This window comes from Aythya fuligula, chromosome 7 (assembly GCF_009819795.1).
Source record: "Aythya fuligula isolate bAytFul2 chromosome 7, bAytFul2.pri, whole genome shotgun sequence".
Taxonomy (NCBI): Eukaryota; Metazoa; Chordata; class Aves; order Anseriformes; family Anatidae; genus Aythya; species Aythya fuligula.
The window spans coordinates 33,834,085-33,860,922 of record NC_045565.1 but is presented as its reverse complement, the minus strand read 5'-3'; the positions used below and the strand labels follow the sequence as shown (position 1 = coordinate 33,860,922).

The 26,838-nt window shown below is 43.1% G+C and overlaps 1 protein-coding gene across 1 annotated transcript in view; it reads left to right on the top strand.

Annotated features, from left to right (window-relative positions):
* Positions 1–23,365: 23,365 nt before the first annotated feature.
* Positions 23,366–26,838, top strand: part of CHST15 (carbohydrate sulfotransferase 15) — a 46,191-nt gene continuing 42,718 nt past the window's right edge. Inside the window, exon 1 of the mRNA XM_032191442.1 lies at positions 23,366–23,424. The gene's annotated coding sequence lies outside the window, so the exon portion shown is untranslated. The remainder of the gene's footprint in view (positions 23,425–26,838) is intronic.

Sequence of the window (26,838 nt, the reverse complement as noted above, 5' to 3'; positions counted from 1 at the left end):
CTGTTTTATTGTGGGCTAACTGACACAGAAAAACATTTTCAGAAAAAATAACATGTAACGAATTAGTAAAAAGAAAAGTTGATTTAAAAAATGCTTCTGATGCCAATCATAATAGGAAATGAAGAAGACATGTTGTCTTCTTCTGAAAAATTTTATTTTCCTGTAGTTTGAACCACAACACAATTCAGATCTTGCAAGAATACAGCAAGAGATTAAGCATGTCTTATTTATATGACATTTATTATAATAAATACTTTTTAAATGCTTGCAAAGTCCTGTCTTCCTAACCATCTGCTTCCAAACAGAATCTGCACAAAATAGTACTTCAGCTATTAAGATAAATGTATATAGGTGCTTTCTAGCCTTTGCTGGTCTTACAGGCAAAAAATGATTAGATGAAAAAGTGTCCCAATTTGATTAGGATGAAAATAAAATATCTATATATTCTGTTATTTGGAAGAACACATTGAAATGTGGCTCACCATCAGACACAGGAGAGTGTCATTTCTAATAGTCTGAATCTTTCAGTGAAATATAATAAATTTGCTTTTACTTAATGCAAGGCTATACAGAAATATTCTTATTAATACTACTAGGATGCAAGTTCTGATATTTCAAACTCCAGGGGACAAAGACATCCTTAACGTTCACTTTGAGTCTTTGGTGGGTGGGGAAAAAGCAAACACAATGTGTTGCACACAAGTGAAAACAACCCATTTCTAATTTAGCTTCAGATACAAAACATTTCTTTGTATTTAAGCTCATGCTTTAAGCTGTCCATACAATTGAAAGAGAGGAACTTCTCCCCTGTGCTATTTCCACCATCCTTATCTCCCACTGAAGCCTAAACCTGAACTCTTTGCTGAGTGTTGGTTACCTGAAGTAGGAGAGAAGTTTGTCCTTGCCAGGGGCAGAAGAGCATGAAGAGAGTCTGGACAGGCAGCACCAGGACTGTCTGGCCCAGTTTTTAGTTTCCTGACCATTGATACTGTGGAATGTCTCTGTGCTGTAGCAGTTGGCCTGGATGAGGCCTGAAGGATTCACTAAGAACACAAGCCGGCCCACCGGGGCATCATGTATATTGAAAACACGGGGGAGCAGAGGTGCTGAAAGCCTCAGGATCCCTGATGCTCTCCTCTGAGGGCTCTGGTTTGGTTACAGAGAGCTGCAAGGAGGCCATCTCACCTCACACATGACTTCTCTTCTTGACAGTGCCATCAGGATCCTTGCTCAGAGAGGGGACAGTGGCTGTGGTGGTGGATGCTGTGTAGGCGGTGGGTGTGTAGTCAGTATGATCCCTGGGTCACACGCAGCCAGGAGCGAGCAGCTGGAAAAAAATGGCTTTTCTGGGGCCGGGGTTACGAAATTTGTTCTCCTGATGATGAGAGTTCGTTCGGCTGTGACGTGGGGAAGCAGATGCAAGAGACGACTCATCACAGGAAGTCTACACAGTCCCCAGGGGATAAGCTGTTACCGGGTGGTTGTTATCATGAGAGAGGAACAAAAAAACACAAATCCAAACCAATGCTCCTACGCTTCCTGGGTGCAGTGGGATATGTTGTGCTCATCTGCTTGGAGAATGTCAGTCCCAAAGTTTAGCTCACCTAGCACTCACTGCCTAGCAGGCAAACGAGAAGGAGCAGCATGAAATGTGTGCAGACTCTCACCTCTGCTCATCTATGTCCTCTCCCTCTAACTCTATGTATTTTTATCTTGCTTTTTCACGTGTAGATTTCTTATTTCTCTTTCTGCACGCTCATGCATATTAGCATCTAACATCTCTGAACTTAATTCTCTCGGTATCTTCTTCCCCAGCCAAGATTTGACCTCACCCTGCATGGCAAAAGCTTGTTCATAAAACTTGCTCTTCCTAGCCACCTAGCTAGTTCCTTATTCAGGCAGCTGCTCTTCTCTTTCTGCCTCTCTCTCTTGGAAAAAAAAAAAAAAAAGGTCTCAGACTGTGTGTAAAGAAACCTTTACAGTTCCACTTTTTACTGTCATGTATATAAGTGCCTAGGAAAAGGGGACATGGGGGACACTGAAGATCCTCTTGCTCTCATGGGATCACCCAGTCTACCCAACAGATAAAGTGGGTTATCCAGTCCTTCTATTTGGAATTAAAACTGGACTCCTATCTTGAGAAAGTTTGTTTCCTTCCTCCCCTGGAGTCCCCAGTTTTGGGTACTATATTGCAAAGACACCTCAGATCAGAGGCTGTAATTTCCTCTGGAGGTTGCAAACACCCCAGGAGAGGCATGGCAGAGATGGGGTGATCATTCAGGCAAGCAGGAAAGAGAACAGAAAACCAGTTAAAAACATAAAGTCCCTGGAAAACAGCTCAGATTTTTAGACATCATTGATTTGATTTTTTAATCTCTTTTTCCAGTCTGAAAAATCCCCCAAATGAGAAGCGTGTCTCAGGCAAACGCAGACATCACACAACCCCCACCACCGCTGTGCAGCAGGGTGCAGGACAGCTGAAGGCTGCAGATATGTGAGCTGTGCTTCGGCCAGGAATCACTCTCAGCCTCTTTCCAAATATCCTTTGCTACACCACAGACACCACGATCAGTGCAAACAGCGTGTGTTTTGGCAAAAGTGGAGTAATTCCTGCAAAACAGATATTAAATATACTTCTCAGCTCACACAGAGTGCCATCAGCACCCATCAAGGTAATGAGGAGGGAAGACGTTAGGAGATGGCACGGGGCTCTGCAGCATTATTCTCAGCTAATTGGGTAGCAGGAGCCCAAGCTCAAGGCTGGATCCTTAGTTTTTAAAGAGGTGCATGGAGTATTAAGCATTAGTAGGGATGGGAGTCATCATGAAGCAAAACAAAAAGCCTCGCGTCCCGCTATGAAAATGTAAGTTTAAGTAGAGCAGCTGCCAGCAGAGAGATAATTGGGTGCACTCCTGGCCTTCTCTGCAGAGCCTACAGTGCAGCCAGCCCTTAAAAGCCATCTCCCAGCGAAGAAGAGTGCCTGCCTCGTATTAAGCTGTTTAAATGGTGCACTGTAATTATGCTTACAGATGTTTTAAGAGTAGGTAAGTAGGAAACTGCAGGTCTTTAATTATAGGTCAGCCTGCAGACAGTGCACTTGGCTCGACTGAAAGCAAAGCCTCTGCTGCCTGGGGCGACCTCGGAAAGTGCCTGGGCAGGAGCTGGAGTTGGTTCCCTCCTGGCTTCCAGCTTCCCACAGCAAACACAGCTTCCCACGGGCACATCCAGCTCTGAGAACTTACCACAGCAAACACAGGACACAACAGCAGTCCCAGCCCGATCGGGGGAGAGGCACCGAAATAAGGCCGGGTTTTCCCAGCCCCAGAGCTCCCTGAACTGGATGCCCCCCATTTTACATCCTGTGGGATGTGGCCACCTCATGCAGGTGTTGCTGATGGGTGCTGGGTCACAGTGGGTCTGAGCTGGACCCTGTCTGCCCTTTCCTTCCTCACTCTTGCTTTCCCACCTACTGCAGAACCGATGAGCACACCCAAGCGAGACAGAGTGCTACTAATTACAGGGTACATGGCAATACTGCTGTCTGCCTGATTCCACAAGAAAACACTTTCTCCCTGTCCTTGTCACCATCTTGGCTTCTTGCACCCTTTCTTGTGATGAGCACCTCAGGGCAGTGTCCCTGTGTATGCATGAACGTGCAAAACATTACGAGTGGAACTGAAATGCACTGGCAGTGGCAACAGTGCCAGCATGTTAAAAAAGCTGGTTAACCAGGAGCAGCAGGCGTGTAAGAGGTGGCAACCTTTTCTGCAGAGTGACGCGCCTTGTACACATTCGGTGGCAGCTCAGCCATCAAATATCCCACTGCCTTTTAATTAATTTTTACTTCTGCTGCCCTGGCAGGGCAGTGCTACCTGAGAAAGAAAACCAAGCTGAATGCCTCCTGGTGTGCTGCCTGGCAGCTTACTGCTCGAGCTGGGCTCGCTGCTGACCAGCATGGTGCCAGCTACAGGGAGCTCAGTCACCCCTCGGTCCCTGGTTGTACCCTGCTTGCACACCTGCAGCATGTTAGGGGACAGGACAAGGTGGCATTGGCACCTCTGGGTGTAGGGACAGCCTGGGGACCTGCTGCTGCTCATCACCTCTGTCCCACCGCAGACCTGTCCCCTACCCTGGAGGATAAATACTGCTCTAAAACCAGCTTCCTTCCCCACTTTTAAGGCTGGAATTGAAATTACATGAGGGACCAAAAGCTGAGCCTTTATGAAGACTTTATGAAGACAGAAGGTTTTGTCAGTTTTGTGTTTTTATTGTTCTGAGGCAATAGGAGTCCTGCCCGAGGCTGTGCAGGGAGACAGAAGGCAAAGCGAGGATACTGCTCCTGGGGCAGTAGGTATAGGCAAAAAGCAATAACTAATATAGGCAATAAGTGTGACATGAGAGGATTTCACACCCACTGAGAAATGCGTAGCAGGTTCCCGTGTCAATTGGAGCAGTACCAGTGGCAGCTAGCAGTGATGTGCTTGGGCTCATTGCAAATCCTTTATCAAGTGACTGAGGCCAGGGGAAGGCATCACAGCTATCCCCGACTTTTATTAAAAGAAAGCAAACTAATAAACAGGAAGGAGCTGCATGTGGAGAGACCACAGTCGATGGAATGAAATGGGAATAAAGGTTAAAGGATGGTTAGCAAATTTAAATGTGAGTGCTTCCAGACTCTCTTGGAAGCGGATGAAAGACTCTGATCTCCTCCAGGCTATTCTGAGAGGTTTTGGTTCAGGGCTGAGAAGAGCATTATGTAAAATATGCTTTCCTGCAACAGTTCCACTGTTTCACCGTTTCCTGACCTTGAAAATCAGAATAATTTAACTATTTCAATGGGTTTGCCATAGTGACGTCTACTGATAACTTGGAGCTAAGAGCTTGCCCACACTTAAAGCTTGTCAGCATGGCTCTCTCACTAGCAATTCTAGCTTTTACCAGCAAATGCTTTTAATGTCAGAGATGTGTCAGACATGTAGTAGTACATCGAGTCATTTGTGTGAACAGAACTGCTGTCTCAGTGCTTGAGGTGTAGCAGAGGAAGGTACGCTCATACAGGACAGAGAAAAACCTTGTGCCTCTGTTCCTCATATGCTCATGCTCAGAAATACAATATCAGTGTCTAAACACCTGTCTGTGATCCAGGCTTTTTTTTTTTTTTTTTTTTTTTTTTTTTCCCATGTTGCCAAAATTTCAAAATTTTGTTGCCAACATTTTTTTTTTTTCTTTTAAAATACTTGACTTGAGAGAAAGACCTCACTGTTGTGTGGCTCCAGTGCCAGAACACACCTCTCTGTGTGAAACTTCTGTATTCTGCATCACCTAAATCCACCACGAGTGTCAAGTTTTACCAGTCAGTGATGGAGGATGTGCCCACAGAACATGGTGAGGAGCAAGTCTAAATGACAAAGACATTGGTGGGACACAGAAATGCTTGGATTAGGCACAGGACTCAGATCTCAAACTGGCATTTATATTCTTACTTGTCCTAGTCTATTGTATATGGATAAGAGATTTCCACTTCATACAGACATTACTTACAGCTCATTTTAACCTGAGAAAAGTTAACTCCTTTAACATGACTGATCTTATTTCCCCCAACTGCATTACATCAGAAAATTATACATGTGAATCGTGGAAGTGATTGTGGGATGAGCCCTGTGTATGCTCTCCTGCTTTTTCAGAAATCGGCAACTACCACAGCAAACAAGTTCAAGGACAATAGCTATGAAACCTTCCTTCCTGGCTTCTGGGGAGTGATTCTCTGGGATCTCACAGAACTCGTGAGTGAGATTGGGTTGCATATGAAATCAAATAAATAAGTGGGCATTTTACTTTGTCTTTTAAGATATTTTCTCTTGTATGTACAGATTTCCTGTGGGCTACAGATTTCCTGAGAGCTAGTAATAGTTCTTTCTCTTCCCTTTTTCTCTCTCTGGTTTAGTTTTGACTACCAGAATTTGTAGATAAGTCAGGAGTATTTCATCAAGTGTTACAGTGAGCCATAACATTTTTTTTTCCCTTCTTTTTTTCTTCTCCCTCCCCCCCCCCCCATAGCTGGACAATAGAGATTTGGAAAAGAACAAAACAAAACAAAACAAAAACAAACAAGCAAAATAAAAGCAAACAAAACCAAAACAACACATCATTACATGCCTACAGACTTTTCTGTGCAGGAGGATGTGGTAATGCCAACTCTGCTCATTAAAATATCTATTGATTTATTTAACAGATATACTAAAAGCACTGGCTATAACAGAGCATCTACAGATTCCTTGGCAGACAGTGCTCCCAAGCATTTACCTTCCTTGGCACCAGAAGGCATGTTCAGAAACTTCCTATGTTCAAGATTTTATGATCACAAAACCCTCTGCAGATATCTCTGAGTGATGAACTGCTTGCATGTATCTGCTGTACAAAGGCATGCTTTTAAATGCAGTGATAAGCTGGAGAACTGTCCAAGCCATACACTGCGTACTCAGGAGCCCCACTTAGAAGATATTTTTGCTTTATTGGAGATTTCTCCTTTGCCTTCTGATGTGTACAAGAAAGTAGTTCTCCTGGTTGGGAAAATAGGTAGTTCTTTGGCAGTTCACCCTATGTGTAGCTTTCCAAATTTTAGATTAGAGTGTAACTAAGCATTAGCTTGAAATGAAAAACCTCATCTGGGCTCACACTTCGTCAAAAAAAAAGGAGCTAGTCCAATGGGATTTTTAATTTCAACTCCACCTGTAATTTTACCTGCAAATCTAAAACTCATGAGTAATGAAGTGGGAAAATCATAAAATGCCTACAGCTTTTCAAGCTTCAGCCTGTGATTTTCCAGCACCATCTGACTTTTGTTTATTCTCACATCACTTTTCGTGAGAGCTACTTGAACCCTCAAAGAATTTCCAGAAGCATCAGAAAAAGTCTCGTGCTTGAGTGAGGGTTCATATTGAATGAGACACAGGGGCTAGAGCTCTAGTGGAAACTTCAAATCTGAGATACCTTCTACAGATATCACCTCCAACTGGACTTTCCCTGTAGCTTCTGTCCCTCCACCACTTGAATGCAGGCTGCAGCCAACTGGAGAACCTGAAATGAAGACTACAGCCAGGTTATATGATAGAGCTATTACATCTCTCATCATTCTGTATAAAGTTAGTCCTCTTCAGTTAAACAGATTCTCTTCTTGTCTTGGTCATCATCTTTGTAGTTAGCTATGGTATTTTATAACAATGATCATCTAGGGTTGAAGTCAGGCAATAGCTTTTAGAAGGAGAAAGTTTATCTCCTATTGGATCACTGTAAAAGAACAAATAAGCACCCAGGCATGCAAGGCCAAATGTTCAGAAAGGAACTGCTTGTTTGAAAGCTTGTCCTTTCTCTCCAGCTTGGTCAGTTTGTCTAAGGGAAGTACTTTTCCTTGCCAGACTTGCCTTAGCCACCCCTGAAATTCTGCACAGAAGTCAGAGACCAGCAGTTTGGATTCCCTGTCAGGAAGTGTTCATAGACAATTTTTAAAGAGCTGGAATGCCAGCCATAAACACGAATTATCTGTAGGTCTCGTGGACTTGGATGGGAGCTGGTCTGGGTGTTTTGGCTACAGACACTCAAGGCCATTTCTTGGCAGTGTTACAGGAACAATATTTATACAAGGATGAAGCATGACTTTGTCAAAGCATTTGCACAAATTAAAAACTTTGTTTTTCTTTGCTCTTATTTATAATAGTACTCTAAAACAAAACAAAACAAAACAAAACAAAGCCACAACAACCCAAAGTTGTTTTCCCAATGAAAGAATTTTAATTGGTTTTCACGGCAGGACTCGGTGACACTGTAGGTCCTTTCTCATGAGCACTGTGCCTGTGTTTCCTTCTTCTTCAGACCCAGGGGAAGTAACCTGTTGCAATTTTTGTCAGAGGAAAAGCAGTACTAAAGAGAGGTCAATCCTGAGACCTAGAATGCTTCATTGCCTTGCTCTAGCTACTTAGACAGCTTCCTTTTCATCTCTGTGTTAGTGCAATTTTTGTACAATTTTCCAGACCCATGGCTGAAGATACTCCATGGATAGACACCAATGATAAGCTCTTTGGCATCACCCTCTCAGTGGCTAGGTCAACTCACTGAAGATCTTACTCAAATATTTATACAGCTCTGATGGGCAGGATGTGAATATATCCGAGTGTAATTAAGTAGTGTGGTTCTAGTCCAGCCTTTTCACCACTACAGGAGCCTGCTGCAATAGCTATTCATTTAATCTTTCCTCTTGAATATTGAAATAGAAATGCTTTTAAATGCTTAGGCATCACCTCTTGTGAAATGTGGGAATGAGGAGGAAGAGGAAAGAATGTTTTCCTCTTATTGAGAATTCTGTACCAGTAGCAAGAAACAGAGGCTTTAATATAGGGAATTTATGCTGAGCAATCTGTCTTAGCTGAGCTGTAGAACAAGCTGTTTTTCACCCATAATATGAAACAAATTCATTTTTGGCTTCAGGCTGCTTCTTGAATGCATGATAATGCAGACAAGGATTTCTTGAATTTTAACTTCAACTTTAAAAGAAAAAGGAAATGTCTGTATTTAAAATCTGTGGTCACATATGGACCCCGGTAAGGTCTGTTGATGTTGCATACTTTGCTGGCAGCTGCTCAATACCTGGGAGATACACTCTATGCACCGAAGAACAGAAGAATAACAATGAACTGCTAAGTTAACTCTCATGATTGTGCTAGGAATGAGCACAAGAGAGAGATATTACATAGCTTTCTGAAATGAATGATCTCAAAGATCTCTCACTCTGAGAAATGGATTTGTATACCTGCATAGACTCATAATGGGTGAAAATAAGATTTTATTTTCAGATGTCTTGGTAGCTGATTAGAACTATTTAGAAAATAGCAGTTTCATTTTGTAGGCAAATGTTGGAATTCCATTATTTCTTCTCACTTCAAACTGGAATAAAAAGTTAACATTTTCTGATGGAAACTAGTAAGTGTAGTAAAAATTGATATGTCATATTGGTTTGCTGCTGCAAAACTGCAGTTCTCCATGCCTGTCTTAGCAAGGGCTGTAACTGCTGCATTACACACAGCTGTAACTGTGTCCTGCAGCTTGCTTTTCTCATACATTAACAGCATTTTAAGAGAATTTTCCATGAATACTGTTGAGTCTGCTGGTATTTAAAGCCCTTGTGCCATGGTATCCCGTGCAAGAACAAGCTGTTTGGTAAAGCAGGCAGATGTTCCTTGTTTCTGCCCCAGCAGTGTCTGTGGGATATGATATGCAGTCAGCTTCACGCTGATGTTTTATTAGTGAAAAAGCATATTTCTGGGAGCCTCGGGTGTCTACTTTCTAATCCCAGCCTCATTCCCTTGTTCAAAAGACAGCTCTCTCTGCATTTGCAAGCAAGTGATCTCACCGCTTAAATTCTACCTTGCTCTTGCAATGAAGCAGTAGCAGAAATGGTGAGAAATGTTAGGGAATAATGTCTGATAAAGACAAGGGTGAAACAGGTCCCAGAAAGCCCATTTTGCTTCGGAGCCCTTTTACGTGAAAAGCTTCATGCATTTGTTCTTGCTGACAGAGTTAGAAATGTATGAGGCTGTCAAAAACAAACTCAGAAGCAATGTTATGTCTGTCACCATGTTGGTGGAGTTTAGATATGACTGAGAAAAAGAATTTGTTTCCTTGGTAGCAGAAAATTGCTTATTTTACAAGGTGCCATGGAGAGTGTTATCTACTTGGGATTTATGGAGTAGAGGCTTTAATAATGCATTTCAGCAGGAAAGGAATATTTGTTTTATGACATACTTTCCAGTGTGGTGGTTGGCTTTTAGACATACTGTGTCTTGAAAATTGATAATGCACATATCAGAGAGCTGGGAAGTCACTTGCCACAAGGGCAGGCAGGATTCATGGAGCTGGAGCACAAACTGACTAGGTAGATCCCGAAGCTTAAGGCACCCTGGTTGGTGGACATCCTAGTGGGACAACATCAGAAGTGGAGCACAAGCACATGCATCAAATGCAGTTCATTATTTTGGACAGCATCTCCTGGTGTGGAAATGCCATTAGCAAGAGTGGTGGTGTTTAAGCCATTAAAAGATATTCTTGTATGGTAGTATGAGGATCTGGTTCTGTGGAACATTGCTTGTTGACATCTGAAAATAATGATGAGATAGCAAAAGACTTTGAACCAAATTCAACGAGGATAAGAACAGGGCTACTGCTTTCATATTAAAGTCAGAAGATTGGAAAACATGATATAATTTACAGTTATTTGGCATGCAGCAGCTCTGTCAGCTGAGTGGAACTGACACACCAGGCTGGGTAGGGAGGAAGGCACATCGCGTGACAAACAGCTAACAGGAGGATAATATCAAGTAGGTGCCGAGAGTTATTTGTTGCTTAATGAAGAGCCTCTTGAGGTTGAAAATTTACAGTCCTTTCACAGTTCAATTTTGTCAGAGTACAGAATAAAAATAACCATTGACCAGACCGTGGAGATGTTTCAATGCACAGAGGAAGTAGAGCAGACCTTGCAGACCCAAGGCACAAAATTATATTGACAACGGAAGGCAGACCCAGAGAACGAGCCAGCAAAGGCCAGCTAGGGCATAAAATGGGGTGGTAATTAGGCCACTAATTAGATTCTTAAGGAAGGAAGAATGTTTTTCAGTAGAAAAAGGAAGAAAAAATTTCCCAGCACACTGTCAGTCAGGCATGCCATTTTCCCCTGGACCAATCTGCCTCATGATTTCTACCACAAGCCAAGTGTTGGTGGAGATGAGAAGAGGTCTGAGAAGCTGGCACTGAGGTGTGTAGACTTTGTGCCAGCAATAGGCACATATTCACTGCAGAAAATATGAAGTTCAGTTTGGAAACTTCCATGACTCCTCCACCCTCCTTGAGGGAAGGGACCTGGTCAAACAGTTGGGAACAAAACTGGGTTTTGGTCAGCAAGGGCTATGGATGGAGGTGTTCAAGGCAGGAATTGCCCTTGGCAAGCCAGAATGCAATGCCATCTTGTAGGTGATCTCAGTGAGGTAAATTACAAATGCTGAGAATGTTCCCTGTAGAAAAGCAGGTCTCCAGTGAGTTCAAGAAGCTGAATTTATGTCCTACAAACACCTGAACTTGATTTTCTGAGATGGTAGGAGTCCCTGCAGAATCACACACATATTTGACCTGTGCTTGGCGTCATCCTGACCCCCCTTCCACTTGGTCAAGTTTATAAATCACACTCATTTCATTATATTTTTCATTTTCTAAGCTGGGAGATCAATAGTCTAGTCACACACAAATAATCCAAATCCTCTCTCCATACCATTTTAGTTCTTATCACAAAAATGGCTCACTCTGAAAAGAACTTTTATAAAAGATTGTTGATTCTGCCAGAACAGATGAAAGCTAAATCTGTAATATGAAGCGAAGAGAGAATTCAAATAGTAAGGAAAAAGTGAAGGCACCTGGGACACAAAATAAATGTGTCATTTTAGCTGTGGCTCTGTCACCTCTGTTTTATTGTGTTCATGTTCTTATTATTTGAAATAACATCTCAGATTTAAAATAAGCATAATACCTGAAATGGCAAAAGGACAAGAAAAGCTATTCAGAACCTTAAAAGTAAAGTTAATATTATTTAGAAAATACGTAGTGGAGCAGTGTTTTCAAGGTACTTATGCAAATGGTGTGGGTGGCGGTGCTGGAAATGCAGTCATGATCAACTGGTTGGGCTGAGCTTCTCCCTGGGTCTGGGACCATCTCATCATGTCCCATATCCAGTGCAACCTTAAGAGTGTTTACCATCCCATCTCCTCCCAGCTCTATATCCCACCCACGGGGTGTCATTGGGGTTTGCTCCTCTCAGGGCAGGAAGCGGCAGAAAGGATTATTTTGGTGAACACTTGCCAAAATACCCTCTGTGAACAATGGGAGCAATGATATTATGGATGTCCACTGGAAAGCGGAGACAACCTTCAACTCCATGGAAAAAGGTTCCCTACAGAAAAGTTATGCTCCAAAAAAGTTGAAGACTGGTCAGTGGAGCTTGCATCTTCCTGACAATTCAGCTACTTTGGTCAGAGACTGTATCCAAATACTCTAAGATCATATTAAGGCCAATTAGGGCCACTAATACTTGTCCTCATGTCTTTTTTTTTTTTTTTTTTTTTTTTTTTTTTTTTTTTTTTTTTGCTAGCATTGGGCCCTTTTCTGGCCTTTTCTGGGAAACTTTGATAGAGAGAGGTGACATCTGGAGCAGCTAATAACCAAGCTGCATCCCCCGGCTGCATCTCCCAGTTGAAGTGTGTGTAAGATGGTGTTGGCCCAAAAAGTTGACGAGAGGTCACATTTTCATCTTGCCTACAGCAGAAAGCACCAGGAGCTGTGGCTTAGCCGGTGGCCAGTTGGAGAGGAAACCAACTCACCGTTTGTCCCGCAGCAACAGCTGCCGAGACCGACGGCAGCTCGGCGGTGGGAAGTCTCCAGCCGTGCCGTGGGGACATGGTGTGTGCTTGCTTCTTTGGACAGCCCTAGCGGAAAGGAAAGGACAGCTCTTTGTGTTGCTTTGTGTTGGCAACGCCGTGCTTTTGTGTGGCTGCAGGCTCTGGAGGCTGGGTAAACAGCTGAGCACACAGCTAGCCACTTCTGAAAAAAAACAAACAGGGATAAATCCAGATTCTGCTGCAAAAGTGGAAATGAGGAAGAGGAGCGCCTGATCTTGGCAGGACGTACCCAGGGCACTGCTCCAGCCGTGGGTGGAACTCCCCATCTCCGACAGCCCGGTGCGAGCAGGCAGCATCCTGCTGCAGCCCCGGAGGAAGCCCTCGCTATGACAACAGGAAAGGGCTGACAAACATGAACTGTTGGAGAGGAAAGCAAATATTGCAACTCGGGACGGAAATGGCGATATTTCAATCAATGCTGTCACATCAGCTATGGATCGGTGTTGTTTCCTTGAAAGAAGTGGAAGATAGAGCAGAGCGGAGAGTTTTATCTTGCAGCACAACTCCAGCTTTCAAGAAATGTGCACAGAGTGCAGAGCAAGTTCACAATGCCCTGGTGACTGCAGAGTGCCCCGCGAAGTTCAGCGTCAATACTTCTTGGCTACTTGCAGGTTGTAATTGACAGTGGCAGTTTAATTAAACAAAAACAGCAAGGCACTTTCTTGCTAAAAGGGCAGGCCATAATCATTTTCTAGAAATGGACTCCTAGAGCTTTTGCTGAGGATAAGCACTTGCAGCACTTGCAAATTCTGATAAGTGAGTTCAAGCCTTCATTGTTATCTTGCCTTTTTTATACTGCAAAATTGTTGGGAGGAATAAAAAGATCCAGGAATATTTATTACTCTGCCTAGGGGTTTCATTGCTTTCTACTTTGTAGTGCTTTGTCATATTACCAGTAGTCACTGTGCACACATTTAATAAATACTTAGTGTTACAAAGATAACACTCTCATCACTTTAATGACTTTGCACTAGTGCAAATGAAAATGAATATTAATAAAGTTAGCTGTAACCATGGCACAGTAAAATGGTTATTTTCTTTTACAGATCAGCATAGTCTGTTTTACTAAAAATATCTACTCAGCCCCAGTTCTTCCCCGAGGTGGTTCTGCTGCCTCACTGCCGTGACTGAATGAAGACACCATATGTGCATTTCTCTGCCAGCAGGTATACAGGTCTTTGGGGGTTCTGCAGGAATCCCAGCATACGGGTCAGACTGACATTTCTTTTTTTGATCCAGAAGAGAAATAGCAATGGTGCTATAGCAGCCAACGGTGCTAAAGCAGCCTTTCTAGACAGTTCTGCATCGTCTCACCCAAGCAGCTTTCCATATCCTTTCTGATTGTTCTTCCCTACTGTTTGCATGCCAGCAGAGCTGCCTTACCTACCTGAGCTGCTGCCAGGATGTGGCACAGCAGCTTCATCACTGCTTGGCCAGGGCTGCACACGAATTTGGTCTTGCACTGTAAGATAAAGCAAAGCCAGGGTCATGTCTGGGGACAGCCTCACACCCAGGGAGCCGCGAGCTTCCAGGAAGGCTCAGACATCCTGTCTGCGGGTGATCTGCGAGGGTGCAGCCGGTTCAGGCGGCGTGGGATGTGTCCGACCGGCCGCACGTCTCCGGCCCAGCTGCACAAGGCATGAGCAGTTGGTCTGGCATGGCCCAGAGGCACTGGGCTGGCTCTAAAGAGTCTGTTCATTTGATCTCTGTTACTGCAGGAGACACATCTATGATTTTTAGAGGTCTCCTTGCTTGGTATGAAGCACTGGAAGTTGTGGACAAGGGGAAAAAATCCTGCAGTTGCAACCTACCAGAAAATAAATCTTTGTGGAAGCAAATGTATTGTAGTACTCATTTATTAAATGAGTCAAATGAAAGTTTGCTCCTTCTTACATTACGTAATTTCAATTTTATTTTTTATTTTTTAATAGTCACCACCAAATGATCAAATAAAGAGATTTTTGCATCCCTCCATATTTCCCAAACATTTTTCTTTGTTCATATGAAGGTTGAATTTGAGATTGAGAGCACATAGAACTGAGAACCAAATCTTTCTTTTTTTTACGATTTTTTTTTTCCCAGTATATGCTGTGCTGACCTAAAAACAGCTATAGAAGCAATTAATACCAAGTAGTAGTATCTTCCACAACAGAGAGAATAATCTATTCTGAACAAAGAGCTCTCAAACACATGGTGCTTTCTTAGTCTAAAATGAGAGTTAAGCCAAAGTGCTGAAAGTGCAGTCAGAAGGAATAAAGATATTGCAATTTTTCAAATACTAAGCATGAATATCTTAAATTCAAAAACCAAGAGCTTATGTAAGCTTAAGCCTTACAATTTTTATGTCTACAAAATCTGATAATTTTAAGTTATTGTCCTTACTACACAGAACTCTCACATTGCTCATTTGCTTTTATGGTCGGTGGACGTTTTTACACACTAAGGCATAAATTTAATAGAATAAACAGTAGTGTAAAATACTACAGATAGCGACTGTACAGAAGCCAAACATTGGATCTTATAGTGAACTTAACTTTAGAGTTTTCTGGTTGAACAGATGGCAAATGTCAAGCCTGATGTTGCATTAATATTCCTTCAGTGCAGTCTTTTGATGGAGGGAAGCTTGAGGTCAGATTCTCAGAAAATCTGCATTAACTGTGCAGATTTATCCAAAACACTCACTGTGATAATAATACCTTGACAAAGACCATATTCACGTGGATATGCAACTCATCTCAGATATTTGGGCTTGGCTTTCCAGTTTGGTGTAGGTATCTGGGATTTACAATGGGATGGAGAATATCAGCAAACTGCTGGTGCCAGATGTTATGAGAGATTCAAAATGAAGGAGACTTGATTGAACTTGATAGCCTAGAATAATATATTTCTCTATCTTGACCCATAGATATAAAGAAGTTAGTAAGAAAATGTGGTGTACCACTGTGGGCTCTTGTACTAATTCAATGACCTCTGAAGCACTTAATGAATAGTGCAAGAGTTTGACCTAGCTCTCAACATAGCCCTGTTTTCTGCACCATTATGACAGTGTTACTAGCCTTGGGTATAAAGGAAATGTAGTTGTATTTTACAGGACAATGTAGGTTCCAGAATGTTCGTTCACCTCCCTACATTGGCATTACTAATCTGTCTTTCTGCACCACTCTGATTTACCACAGTCCATAAAATGCACACTAAGACCTCTCACTACTATTTATGTCACTGTCATTTTTCTTTATTTTGTCCTGCTGTTATGCTTTCAAGCAGTCAGAAGCTGGCAGCCACTGTCTTAAGGATAAAAATGAATTGACTAAATTAATAATGGCCACAGGGTACTGAGACAACCAGAGGTGTGGAGAAAGGTGGCCAGGTTCCCAAACAGTGTTATTAAATATAGCAATATAACCTTGGTGAGTCAATACAGCATCAATTGCCCACAACTAACACAATAATTTTACCATCCAGAAACACTCCAGGGAAATAAACATATCTCAAGATTGCCAGGAAAGCCAAATCATTAATGAACAGAATGATGATGAAATGCAGAAAGTCTTGGTTCTTGAGCAAAGCACATTAGTTTCGGGGACATGAAGCTCATTTGTAATGTGAATTTAATTCATATAATCAACACAAAGACTCTGAACAGCAAAGAGGAGATTTTCTGAAATGAAGATTGATTTCTTTGCCAGTACTTTTATGTGAAACACACTCACAAAATGTATTTCTGTGGCCAGGAGTGGATATTTAGATGCCTAAATATCCATTTGTGTATACCAATGGGCAGTTTGCCTCTGCAACTAGAAGAACAGCAGTAGAGTTGCAGGTTTTCCAAGTCTGAGTTCCCCAGTGGTGTTTCTTGACTCTCACTTTGAATAGAACTGGCTCGGTGTGCTTTTCTGCCCTCAATATTTCTGGATAAGGTTCAGAGGACATTGAAGTGCTCCATAGCACTGGTGCTAGCTCTTTCTAGAGGAGTGAGACTGTCCCTCAGTCTCATCTGCTGTGTAGTTATGCTTGATATTAATATTTCACTGCTCACTAGAAGTTCTCAAAGCTCTTTTCAAATCTAATTAAGGTTCACGTTACATTTAAGAATGAGGCAGATATCCTAATGACAGGAAAAATGAGGACAAGAGAAGAAAAGTGACTTATTCAATATCACACAGTTGCAGTCTTGAGACTGAAACACAAAGATCTCGATTCTTGGTAGTTTGCTCTAACCACTAATGAATAATAATGACTGACCATACTGAAAATTAATAGCACTTTCACCGTGCTTAGCACATTTAAAGTGCTGTTGAAATACTAATTCATTCACCCTCGCTGATCACTGGGGGGTATGCAAGAGTTTCTTCCTGCAACTTGATCAGCTTTGCATTCGTGGAAAACCACTGAGTTAATCAGATTGCTCACCAGTGGAAAGCAGAGCATGGAGATGATTGCAGGATGAGGAATGAGAGAGGATGCTCACACTGTCTGGCTTTGTGTGTAAAACTGAAGTGTCTGATGTAGGGGTGCTTGAGCTGAGAACTTACCTCCCTTAACATCAGCAGAGAGAAGCAGGCTCCATTAGAAGGCATTCAAAGCATCTGAGTTAGAAGCTATTTCTCTGTGCTGAGCCTCTGGAGAGCCTAACATTAGAGGTCTCAAGCTAGACATGTGAATCCTCTCCCTTAAGTGCTTATTATTATTCCCATTTTGCAGGTGGGTGAACTGGAAAAGACAGGACTGTGCTAAATTAGGTGAGATGCCTGCAGAGGAAAGGCTCCCTCCCTGCCCCCTCCCGTAAAACCCCTGGAAGTGTGTATGTGAAAAGGAATGCAAAGATGAATAAATCTCTGGAGAATATGTTTAGGCTGTAAAATACAGAGACAGTATCAAGATATCTGAAAGTGCTCTTAGAATATACGGTGAGTCACGGGCACGGCACTGTGTATTAAATGGTCAACGCTTATTCAACAAAAGTAATTTCTCATGCGAGACCACAGGAGTCACAGAAATTGGCTTTGCACCAAAGTGCCTGATTCAGCAAGATATTACCAGTGTGCAGAAGCTCTGCTGCTAAGCTTCAGCTTTTAGGCACTGGGAGACAAGAAGTAACCCATGTGAGGAGAAACCAAAAGACTCCTTACAGATCTGAGCATGGCAGTGTTTTAACTATGTGAATAGAAACTTATCGCTGAAAAATATGTAATAAGAATAGATAATATATGTATGAAATTCAGCCCTCCCATGCTATTTCTTTAGCTTGTATGAGGCAGATTGAATTTTACTTCTCTGTCTTCTGCCACCTCTATCATTCCTCTTGAAGTAAGAATTCAGTTGCAACTACGGCAGACAATAAAAATGATAACATAAGAAAGTGTTTACCAGTTCTACTGCTGCAGGTGTACTGGAAGAAGGACTACAAATTGAAATGACTCCATAACAAAGTCTGACACAGGGTAAAAAAAAAAAAAAAAAAAAAAAAAAAAAAAAGGCGAGGGGAAGGGGGAAGGAAAAAAGGAATATTCATTTTTTTCCCTGAAATTAACATAAAGAATAGCACTTGAAGAAAACATTTATCAGTATGTCAGCAAGAAGGTATGTGATTTATCTTTGTAATAATGGTTTTTGTAACTTAGAAGGTAAAGAGTTGATCCAGCTTGTTATTTTTCATATGACATCTAGGAAGTTAAATGACTTTATTTGTGTTTCTAAAACGAAAGCTAATCTAGCATAAGTGTGCCTGGCAATGCATCACCCCACAGCTGGACAAGGTCAGGGCCCATCGTCTGGTCCTGAGGGAAGGAAGCCTGGCAAGAGCCATCGTTGCACAACTGAACTCTCTTCTCCTAAAAGAGGGCTGATCTCATGCGTTGACCTCATCAGTGACTTCATGCCTATGGGAACAGCCCCTGACCATGCTGTTCCCTGAAGCAGGCACCCTCAGGGAATGCTAGCTGCCTGAGGCTAAAAGCAGGGCTTGCAAAAGCTTTAGTGCAAGTCTGGCTTCAGATTTTGGCCCCTTTACCCTCAGAGTGGCCGGGTAACAACTCCTTACAAGGTCAAAGGGACCCCTGGAGAACCTCTTGGATCCTTTCTTATACAGGTATGGGGTTTTCTCCTCATACATAGGATTTCTGTTGCAACTAAAGGCCAGTCCATACAGTTGATCTTCTTTTTGAATTTATCAGATAAAGGAAGAAGAATAAATGACATGAAAAGAGAAACCCTGGGCAGGGGAGTGCACACAAAATGTCCCAGTGATCTACAATCCCTTACCACAGGCACAGTGTTGAAATAAGTGACCATACAGCATATATCTGGAAAAGTGACATTTTAAATGTATGACACAGAGGGGTGAAGATTGCTCAGTAGCAGAAATTAAACACCTCCAAGGGCAACACTCTTCCATCCTCCTTCAGAGGTAGCAGTGTGTGCTTTGAACCAGGAGCTACATGCAACTGGTGCCAGAGAAGCCACCGGAGAGTTTTAGTAGAGATCTGTGGTGTCTTGGAGCATCTTTCCCCATTTAGTCTGGCTTAACTTCCTGTAGTCCTTCTATAATCAAAGCTCATGATGTGTTACAGATTGCCAAAGATTTTTTTTTTTTCTCTGCGTTAATACAAATAATTCAAATAAGAGACTGAACCAACCTAACACCAAGCCCCTTGGTTGCTGGCTCATGTAGTTGTTCCACAGCTGCAAAGAGCCCTTGGTTGGTGTTGAGAGTTATTGGAGGAGCAGTGTGAAACCCCCTGGCCATCAGCACACGTGAGCTATTTCTGCTGCCAATCTGAACCCATCTTCATTTATCTTCTAACTCTTAACTCCTCATTCAGATTCCTTTAGGGAATCACAGAGCTGTGCACGCACCAGGCTGAAAAACGTTGCTTGCCCTAGAAGTTAAACACATGTATTTCCAAAAGCAGCAGGCTTCAATCGGCTCCAAGCCTCCTTGTTGCATGTGGTGCCATGAAAGCATTATGGTAATTCTGAGCACTGAACCATTTAAAATCTATTTTAATTGATTCCTGGCTATTTTGCGATTCCAGCATATTGTTAAATGGGTGGTAGATAAAAGTAGCAGGAGGTAACATCTTCTTTTGTATTGCTGCAGGGAGAGCATGCCTAAAATACAGCATTAAATTCTGGGTACCTCATTGCCAGAGAGATGCAGACAAATTGAAAGGAATTCATAGAAGAGCAATAAAAATGATTAAGGGTCTGAAGAGACTGAGTTATGAGCGAAGATTAAAGGGACTTAATATGTATCACTTGGCTAAATGATGACTAAGAGGGAAATGATACCCTTCAACAAGTACTTGGAGGGCATAAATATCACAAATAAAAAGGAATAATTTAGGGTGCTGAAGGACATACAGCTTGGGATAAAAGGATGGTGTTAGTCAAAGGGAAACTGGCTCTGAGTACACATCATTAAATCTAACAGACCATTTGTGGGAAAACGAATTCTGACACATTTATCTAATCCTGTTTCAGTATCAATTATTGCCTGTTCTTGGAAAAATCCCGTTGTCTTCAATTAAAGACTGAGAAAGGACTCCCAGATGCAATCCAGGGATTTATGAGCCAAGAAGCAGTGGCAAGTTGGGGAAAGTGTAAAAAAAACTAAGTGTTCGGAGTTATTTGAAGGTTGATATACCCTATCCCCAGCACCAAAGGATGTATAAAGACATGAAATCAGTGATCTGAATTTTAAGAATGTGTCTGTTGCCAGGATACCACGGGGAAAATAAAAGTAATAATGCATTTCTTTACGACGTACACATTCCATTAATTCCAGCGAGAACTGTACCAACACTTTAATGGGAAAACAGTCCACAAAGAAGAATAAATCTTTCTCTAATTTTCTACTAGCACCAACTTAGAGCTCCGAACCTGGCCTCAGAGCTGGAAGAAGTGCTGGAAGAGTCTCCGCAAGCCTGACAGCACTGCAGCCCTAACCCCAGTCTGTCTTAGAAAGCAGCCGTGCATTCAACAGGATTGAATGTCTGCGTGAAATTAGGTTTTGCCATGCCTCTGCCCAGCAAAGCCGATCAGCAGCATAGCAGTGTAATGCCTAAAAGTGCTACACACGCTGTATATAGCACCTTGTGGTTTTTTGGACTTACTGCACGGAAACTCCCTGCAACCATTCAGAGGTCCCCACGCAGGACATGATTTGCTTCCAGCTCCCCCTTTGCTTCCCTGTGCTGAACCTGCTGCTTCGGAGGGACTTGGCTTTTCTGTTTGCTCCTCGCAACTCACAGCACAAGGGGGACAGAAGCTCTTTGGGGATGTTATTTGCTTTTCCTGCCATAACCCACATCAGGTTCTGGTGAGATAAGATTTAATCTGAGGGCATTAGTTTATGCTGGTACCATGTGGAAAAATCCCTTGAGAAAGCTTTTGGAAAGCTGGGCCTGGAGATGGGAGGTCATGGGAAAAGGACACCCCAAAAGCAGCAGGAGTGGGAAGCAAAAGTCTCTGGGGCTGTTGTGGGGAATGGACTTCTTCCTCCAGTGTTTGAGGGTGGGAGAGAGTGAACGCCAAGCAGACACATCAGCATTTCTGCCCTCGTTGTGAGAATAGCCTCAAGATGCTGATGCTGTAGCAGGCACACAGAGGAAGAACAGTCCATTTCCCCGGATTAGCATCCCATTACAGCTGTGCTCTGAGGACACAATCTGATTTGTTTATCCCGGAGTTAACTCTGGCTGTAAATGTGCAGTTCTGCTCCTGTCAAACCCAGCCACTAGACCTCTTCACCAGGGGTCTGCCCCAAACAGTGATCAGTAGCAATAAAGCAGGACTCTCATGCATTAAAAAATCACCTTCTGTATTCATGCATCTGTGCTCCCATGTTTCTTTTTTTTTTTTCTTTTTTTTTTTTTTCTTTTCACTTGATGACTTGATAAGCCTGTTTAGAGCTTACAAATATGTTCAAACATGTTTTAAAAGCAAGATGATCCTTTCTATGTTGCAGAGTAAACAGAAATCGTATCTACAGAGGTGGGGGTCAGAAGCTATTTTTTTTTTTTCCGAAAGACAATATAGTCAGGGACAATTTTCCTATGATTTCTCTGTTTAATTTCTTCATTTCTTCCTTCTTTAAACATCTTGAATCACGAGAATTAAATCCCAACCTTAATTTTAAAGATTATCTATTTTGACTGCTCTTTTTTTTTTTTTTTTTCTGACTGTAATTGTCCACAATAACACAATTCATTGCTGGAGAGTGATTTAATATGTCAAAACATTTTGGATTTCCCTCCCCATCTCACTGGGTAATGTTGAAGACAGTTTGCAAGTGCCTGTGAGATGAGTAGACAGAAACTTTATGGACTGTCTGGAAGCTACTGCTGGTGGACACTGCATGAAGATATTTGCTCCAGCTGATAGTTGGTGGGGAGTGGGGTGAGCAGCTCATTCCCCAGAGAATGAAGATCTTGTTTTCATGACAGTTTCTTTGATTCTTTTTCTTAAATATGTAGAAAGGAAGGAAGGGAGTATAATTATGCAGAAATCTGGCTAAGCGTAATTGCTATTCAGAGCATCCCATGAGGCCTAAAAAGGCTTTGGAGGGCAGTATATTTAACCCAGAGCAGAAACACTGAATACGTGTGAATATTTCAGAAGTCCCAGATTTCACCCAGTCAGCTGTTTTATTCTGAGAAGATTTTAAGGTGAGAAATCGGTGAGGTTCAGACTTAGCTGAGGCTCTCTGATCCATCCAGAGCTCACATACACTACGATGTAGGAAACTTGTGGATGCGTGTTTTTAAGTCAGTCTCTTAGTTATCTGTATGTGATCTTGCAGGTGTATTTGAATTCTGTTTGGCTCCCAGTCACAGCTGTAGTTTGGAAGCTGTTTTGCATTCTACTTTTAAGTTATATATGGTTTCACTTCAAAAGGGATTCCCATGATTTTTTTCTTTGAGATGCTGCTGAAAGCTATAACTAAAGTTGGATTTATGAAGGGAAAATCTTCTTAAACCCAGTATTTTCATACTTAGCTCATGCTTTGTTACCTCGACATGTTAGCAATGAAGTCACTGAGCACTACCCATGCAGACTGAAACCCGACAGTGGCTTCCCTTAGTGGTAAGAAAGGGGTACAGAGAGCTTTCCTCCTGCGGTGTGCTAACACCCAGACCTTGGCTAGGGCAGGCACAGCTGCACAACTTCAGATAAGGCGAGCCCTGCGAGCGTGGCACCCAGCTCTGCCGTGGCACCGCAGGAGCAAGCAGACGTTGTGCGGATGGTTTACTAAAGCAGACTGCTCGTTCAGATAAACACATCTACTTATGTCTACACGGTGGGGTCCTCTTGACGGAGGATGAACCGTGCGCTATCGGAGCGGTAGATTTTGCCTTCCTAGCCAGCGTTTGTGCTGTTGCTGTTACAAACCTGAAGCTGGGCTGCGGGACCCGCTCGGGATCCTCGGGTCTCCCTCCTCCTGCCCCCACTCCGCGACTGGGGCCGCCGCCTTCCTCGGTGGGACACCCTTCGTCCCGGTGGGACAGGCGGGATCCCCGCAGCATCCCCCGGGAGAGGCCTTGCCGGGAGCTCCCAGCGAGCCGAGGCTGCAGCCGATGCTGCGCCGCTCCCGGCGGGGGGCGATGCCCAGCGGGACCCGGAGCCGGCTGGGTGCGGGTGTGTGCGGTGCTTCTGGGGGTGTGTGCGGTGCTTCTGGGGGTGTGTGCGCTGGGGGGGCACAGCCGGAGCCCCCCCCACCCCAGCGGAGCCGAGCACGCCTCCTCCCGGGCTGCGCAGCGCGGCCGGGGAGCGGCGCGGGGCTGCTCCCTCCCTCCCTTCCCCTTCCTCCCCTTCCTCCTCCTCCTCCTTCTCCTCCTCCTCCTCCTCCTTCCCCCCGCAGGGGCGCGGATGGGAGGACGAGCAGAGCGGCGGGCGCGCCTCCCGGCGCGGTGCGGAGCGGTGCGGAGCCGAGGTAAGGCTGAGCCCAGCTGAGCCAGGCTGAGCCGGCTCCGGGGGGGCTCTCCGACCGCCTGCTCCCCAAGTTTGGAGGCGGCAGCACTTTGCGGGAAGTTGGGCGGCACCGCGGGGCTTCCACGGGGACACCTCGGGCTGCCCCGCTTTGCTCCGAGGGGAAGGCTGGCGAGCCTCCATCCTCCCGGGGATATCTGGGGGGGACACGAGGGGCTGCACCCCCGGGGCTCGGCCGGTGGGGAGAGGTGTCCCCCCTAAGCGTGTCCCCACGGTGACAAAGGGACCGCCGCTCGCTGTCACCCCGCAGGGAGCTGCGCCCTGGAGAGGGAGCAGGCGCCCGGCGAGCGGCTCGCCCGGAGAGCTGCACCCAATTCCCGCACCGCATCCTCCCTAGAATTAAGCCCCGGAGGGATGTTGCCGCTCGCCGCTGCTTATTTTTCGGTGAAAAGGGGTATTTCTTCAACGCGAGCTGTTGGCCGGTAAAAATAGCTTCGTGGCATGCGTTTGCTGAGAATGCAGTCAAGGTTCGGTGGCGGGTTATTATGGTTAGGCTCTTAAGCAACAGTCCCCTCGCTGAACTTTGGTGGTGTCGTACATGGTGAGTTGGTGGCTTTTCGTTGTTGTTGTTGCTTCCTGTGCTGCCTCATTGTGATACTACAGCCGTACCCTGCGGTGAAGTCCCTTATGTGGTCACAGCCAGGTTTGTAGGTTAATGGGATAGACGGCAACATTGCTAGGGTGCTGCATCTCAACACCCACCAAACTTTCCAGTATGGAAATGTATTTCTGTCTTATTCCATGGTTTTGGGCCTAAAGACGTCTTTGTATTGATTTGCTTGCATATGACATAATAAATGTTTCACTTCTTGAATCGTGTTGGCCGGAAAAAACACTCAGAAAACGTTCTCATCTGAAGAATAAACATGTGCCTTTTGCGTTTAGTGACCAAGGAAAAAGCAGAGCAGTTAGCTGAGCAGATTACAGGTTAAACCCCAAAGTTTGCTGGAGCTAGTTGTGAAGGGTAAATATTTGTAAGGTTTGAATGAAAATTGTATGTGCTCATTTGTGTAAAAAACTGCTTTATTGAACAGCATCATACTTGATACTAACTGGGGACTACTAGGTCTCTGCCAAAAAGGGAAGCTTACCTTAGTGAGAGGTCACAGCATCTATAGGATTTATATGTATTCTACAGGATTTATACATATATACTTATATTTATGCTATTTATATAAAGTGATGTAAGTATTTGATATATAATGAAACACACACATATATACATACTCACTCATAAACAGTAAATAGTAATGAAATAGATATCTTAAGGTTTTCTTTGTCACTGATCAAAATGTTGTCACACATCTCTTGGCCTGAGAGCTTCTCTGCTGCTGGTGCCATTTCACTCTTGGGCATTGAGTCAAAGTATTCATCTGGCTCTTCTTATGCCAAAAGGAAGAAAATCAATTTGAATGCAGAAAAGAAGAAACTACTTCTATGAAGATTTAGTAGTGAAACTAATCTTTTTTATTTTTATATTTTTCCTTTAAATGGCATTTATATCCTATGTCTGTAAGTGCAGTCAACATGCAGTTCTGAAATCAATAACAAAATAGTTTCATGGTTCAAATTTTGTAACAGGAAGACTAATCTCAAATTCAGAGTGCTTTATTTGAGGTTTTGGAACAGGAACATGATGAAACAGTGGAGATTTGCATGACAAAACACTTAATTCCACTAATGCAGTGGAAGACAGTAATGGATTTTATCTTCTTTGCTAAACAAAAAGTAGTTATCTGAAAACTACAAATGAGCAGGTTGAAGCAGACTCTCATATTTGGGTTATTTCATGTAGTTGAAGTGGAAGGATAAGTTATATAATCCACTAGCAGTATTAGCAAGGATGGGATTATAAAGGCATAATCAAAGAGAGGTAAATGAGATACTGCTTATATTTTAACACTATATTAACAGCACAGCCATTGTGCTATTTGTGTCCAGAAGTAGCATAAGTTTGGAGTTGAATTATTTCTTACTTTTTTTTTTTTTTTTTTTTTTTACAAAATATTGCTATATAGTTACTGTCTAGAATTGATGTATTTGTTAGAAGGAGACTGGTAACTATAAAATTAAAGTAGTCTGATGTACACAGCAAATTTTTATGGTGAGAAAAACAATGAAAGTAGCTAGAAATCATAGGCCCTCTGGACAAACTAAATACACTTGTGCAAAAATAATCATGAACTGTGACGAACAATTTTAATAATAGAGATTGACAAGTCATTCTTTTGCTATTTATCCTCTGTGCTAAAGTCCTCTGAGTGCCTGCAAGCACCTCATAACAGTCTTGAAACGTGAAGTGTCACCGAAAGTGTTTTTTTTCTTTTTGTGGCCTGATAACCTGCAACCTGTGGCAGGAGCTCTATGAGAACTGGGACTTTCAGTGGACAGAGATGATGTTTGTAGCCCAGGTGATTTCAGTGGGCATTGTATGTGTTCTTAAACATGGACTGTGTACTAAAATCTCTCTCTAAGTGTTTATTTATACTTAAGGTCAAGTTGCTAGGTGGATGACAGCAAACTTCCAAAGTTCATGGGGCTATTGTTAAACATGATGCTACACTTCCCATCACCCAATAGGGATCTTTTTCTCAAAATTCCTCTGCTGCCTGGTAAGGGGATCCTTCACATTATTAAATACTTTTCCATGACTGAGTACTTCCCCACATGCTCAAAGGAGCAAAATTTTATGAAACTGTAGCTCAGCATTGTGTTACCTTTCCATTTTGTGTTTTAAAAGTTGTTCAGATGCTCATTGTCCAAAAAAAAAGATGTTCGTCATATCTTTCTCTGGAGACAAACAAGCAGCAGCAGGCCGATTTTGTCTAAATTACAACAATTTAGGAAGTTGGAACATCCAGCTGTGCTCTTTCAGTACAGATACATCATTCAGGTGAAGAGAGACATGACTTAAATAGGTACCAATATATTCCCTCTGCCTCCGAAGTCTTAATTACTCTTGCAGTTACTACGTCCTTAAAGGCTGTATATCCTGCCATTAAAAACTGCAAGGAAATGTGCTGTTAAATCATTCAGCACTGCTCTGGAAACTCAGGTGATGCGAATTGCTGTTTCCAACATCTTGGAGAGTTTTTAGGAGCCTCCCCTAGTTTGAGCTGAGTTCCTTAACTGCTTTCTTGAGGTTTCAGCTCCTCCCTCGCCCCACCTATTTTTCTCTTTACCTTGCACAGGGAGGGATAACTGAGTTTCCACCACACTCCTTGGCTGGACTTATGTTGCTCAGCTGGAAGAACCCAAAGTGCAGTGGAAAAACAAGGTAGATTTCCAATAAGAGAGCATTTTTTTTAGTGCCTTTCCCCACAAATTAGTTTTTCTTATTTATTTATGTTTCTAGCAG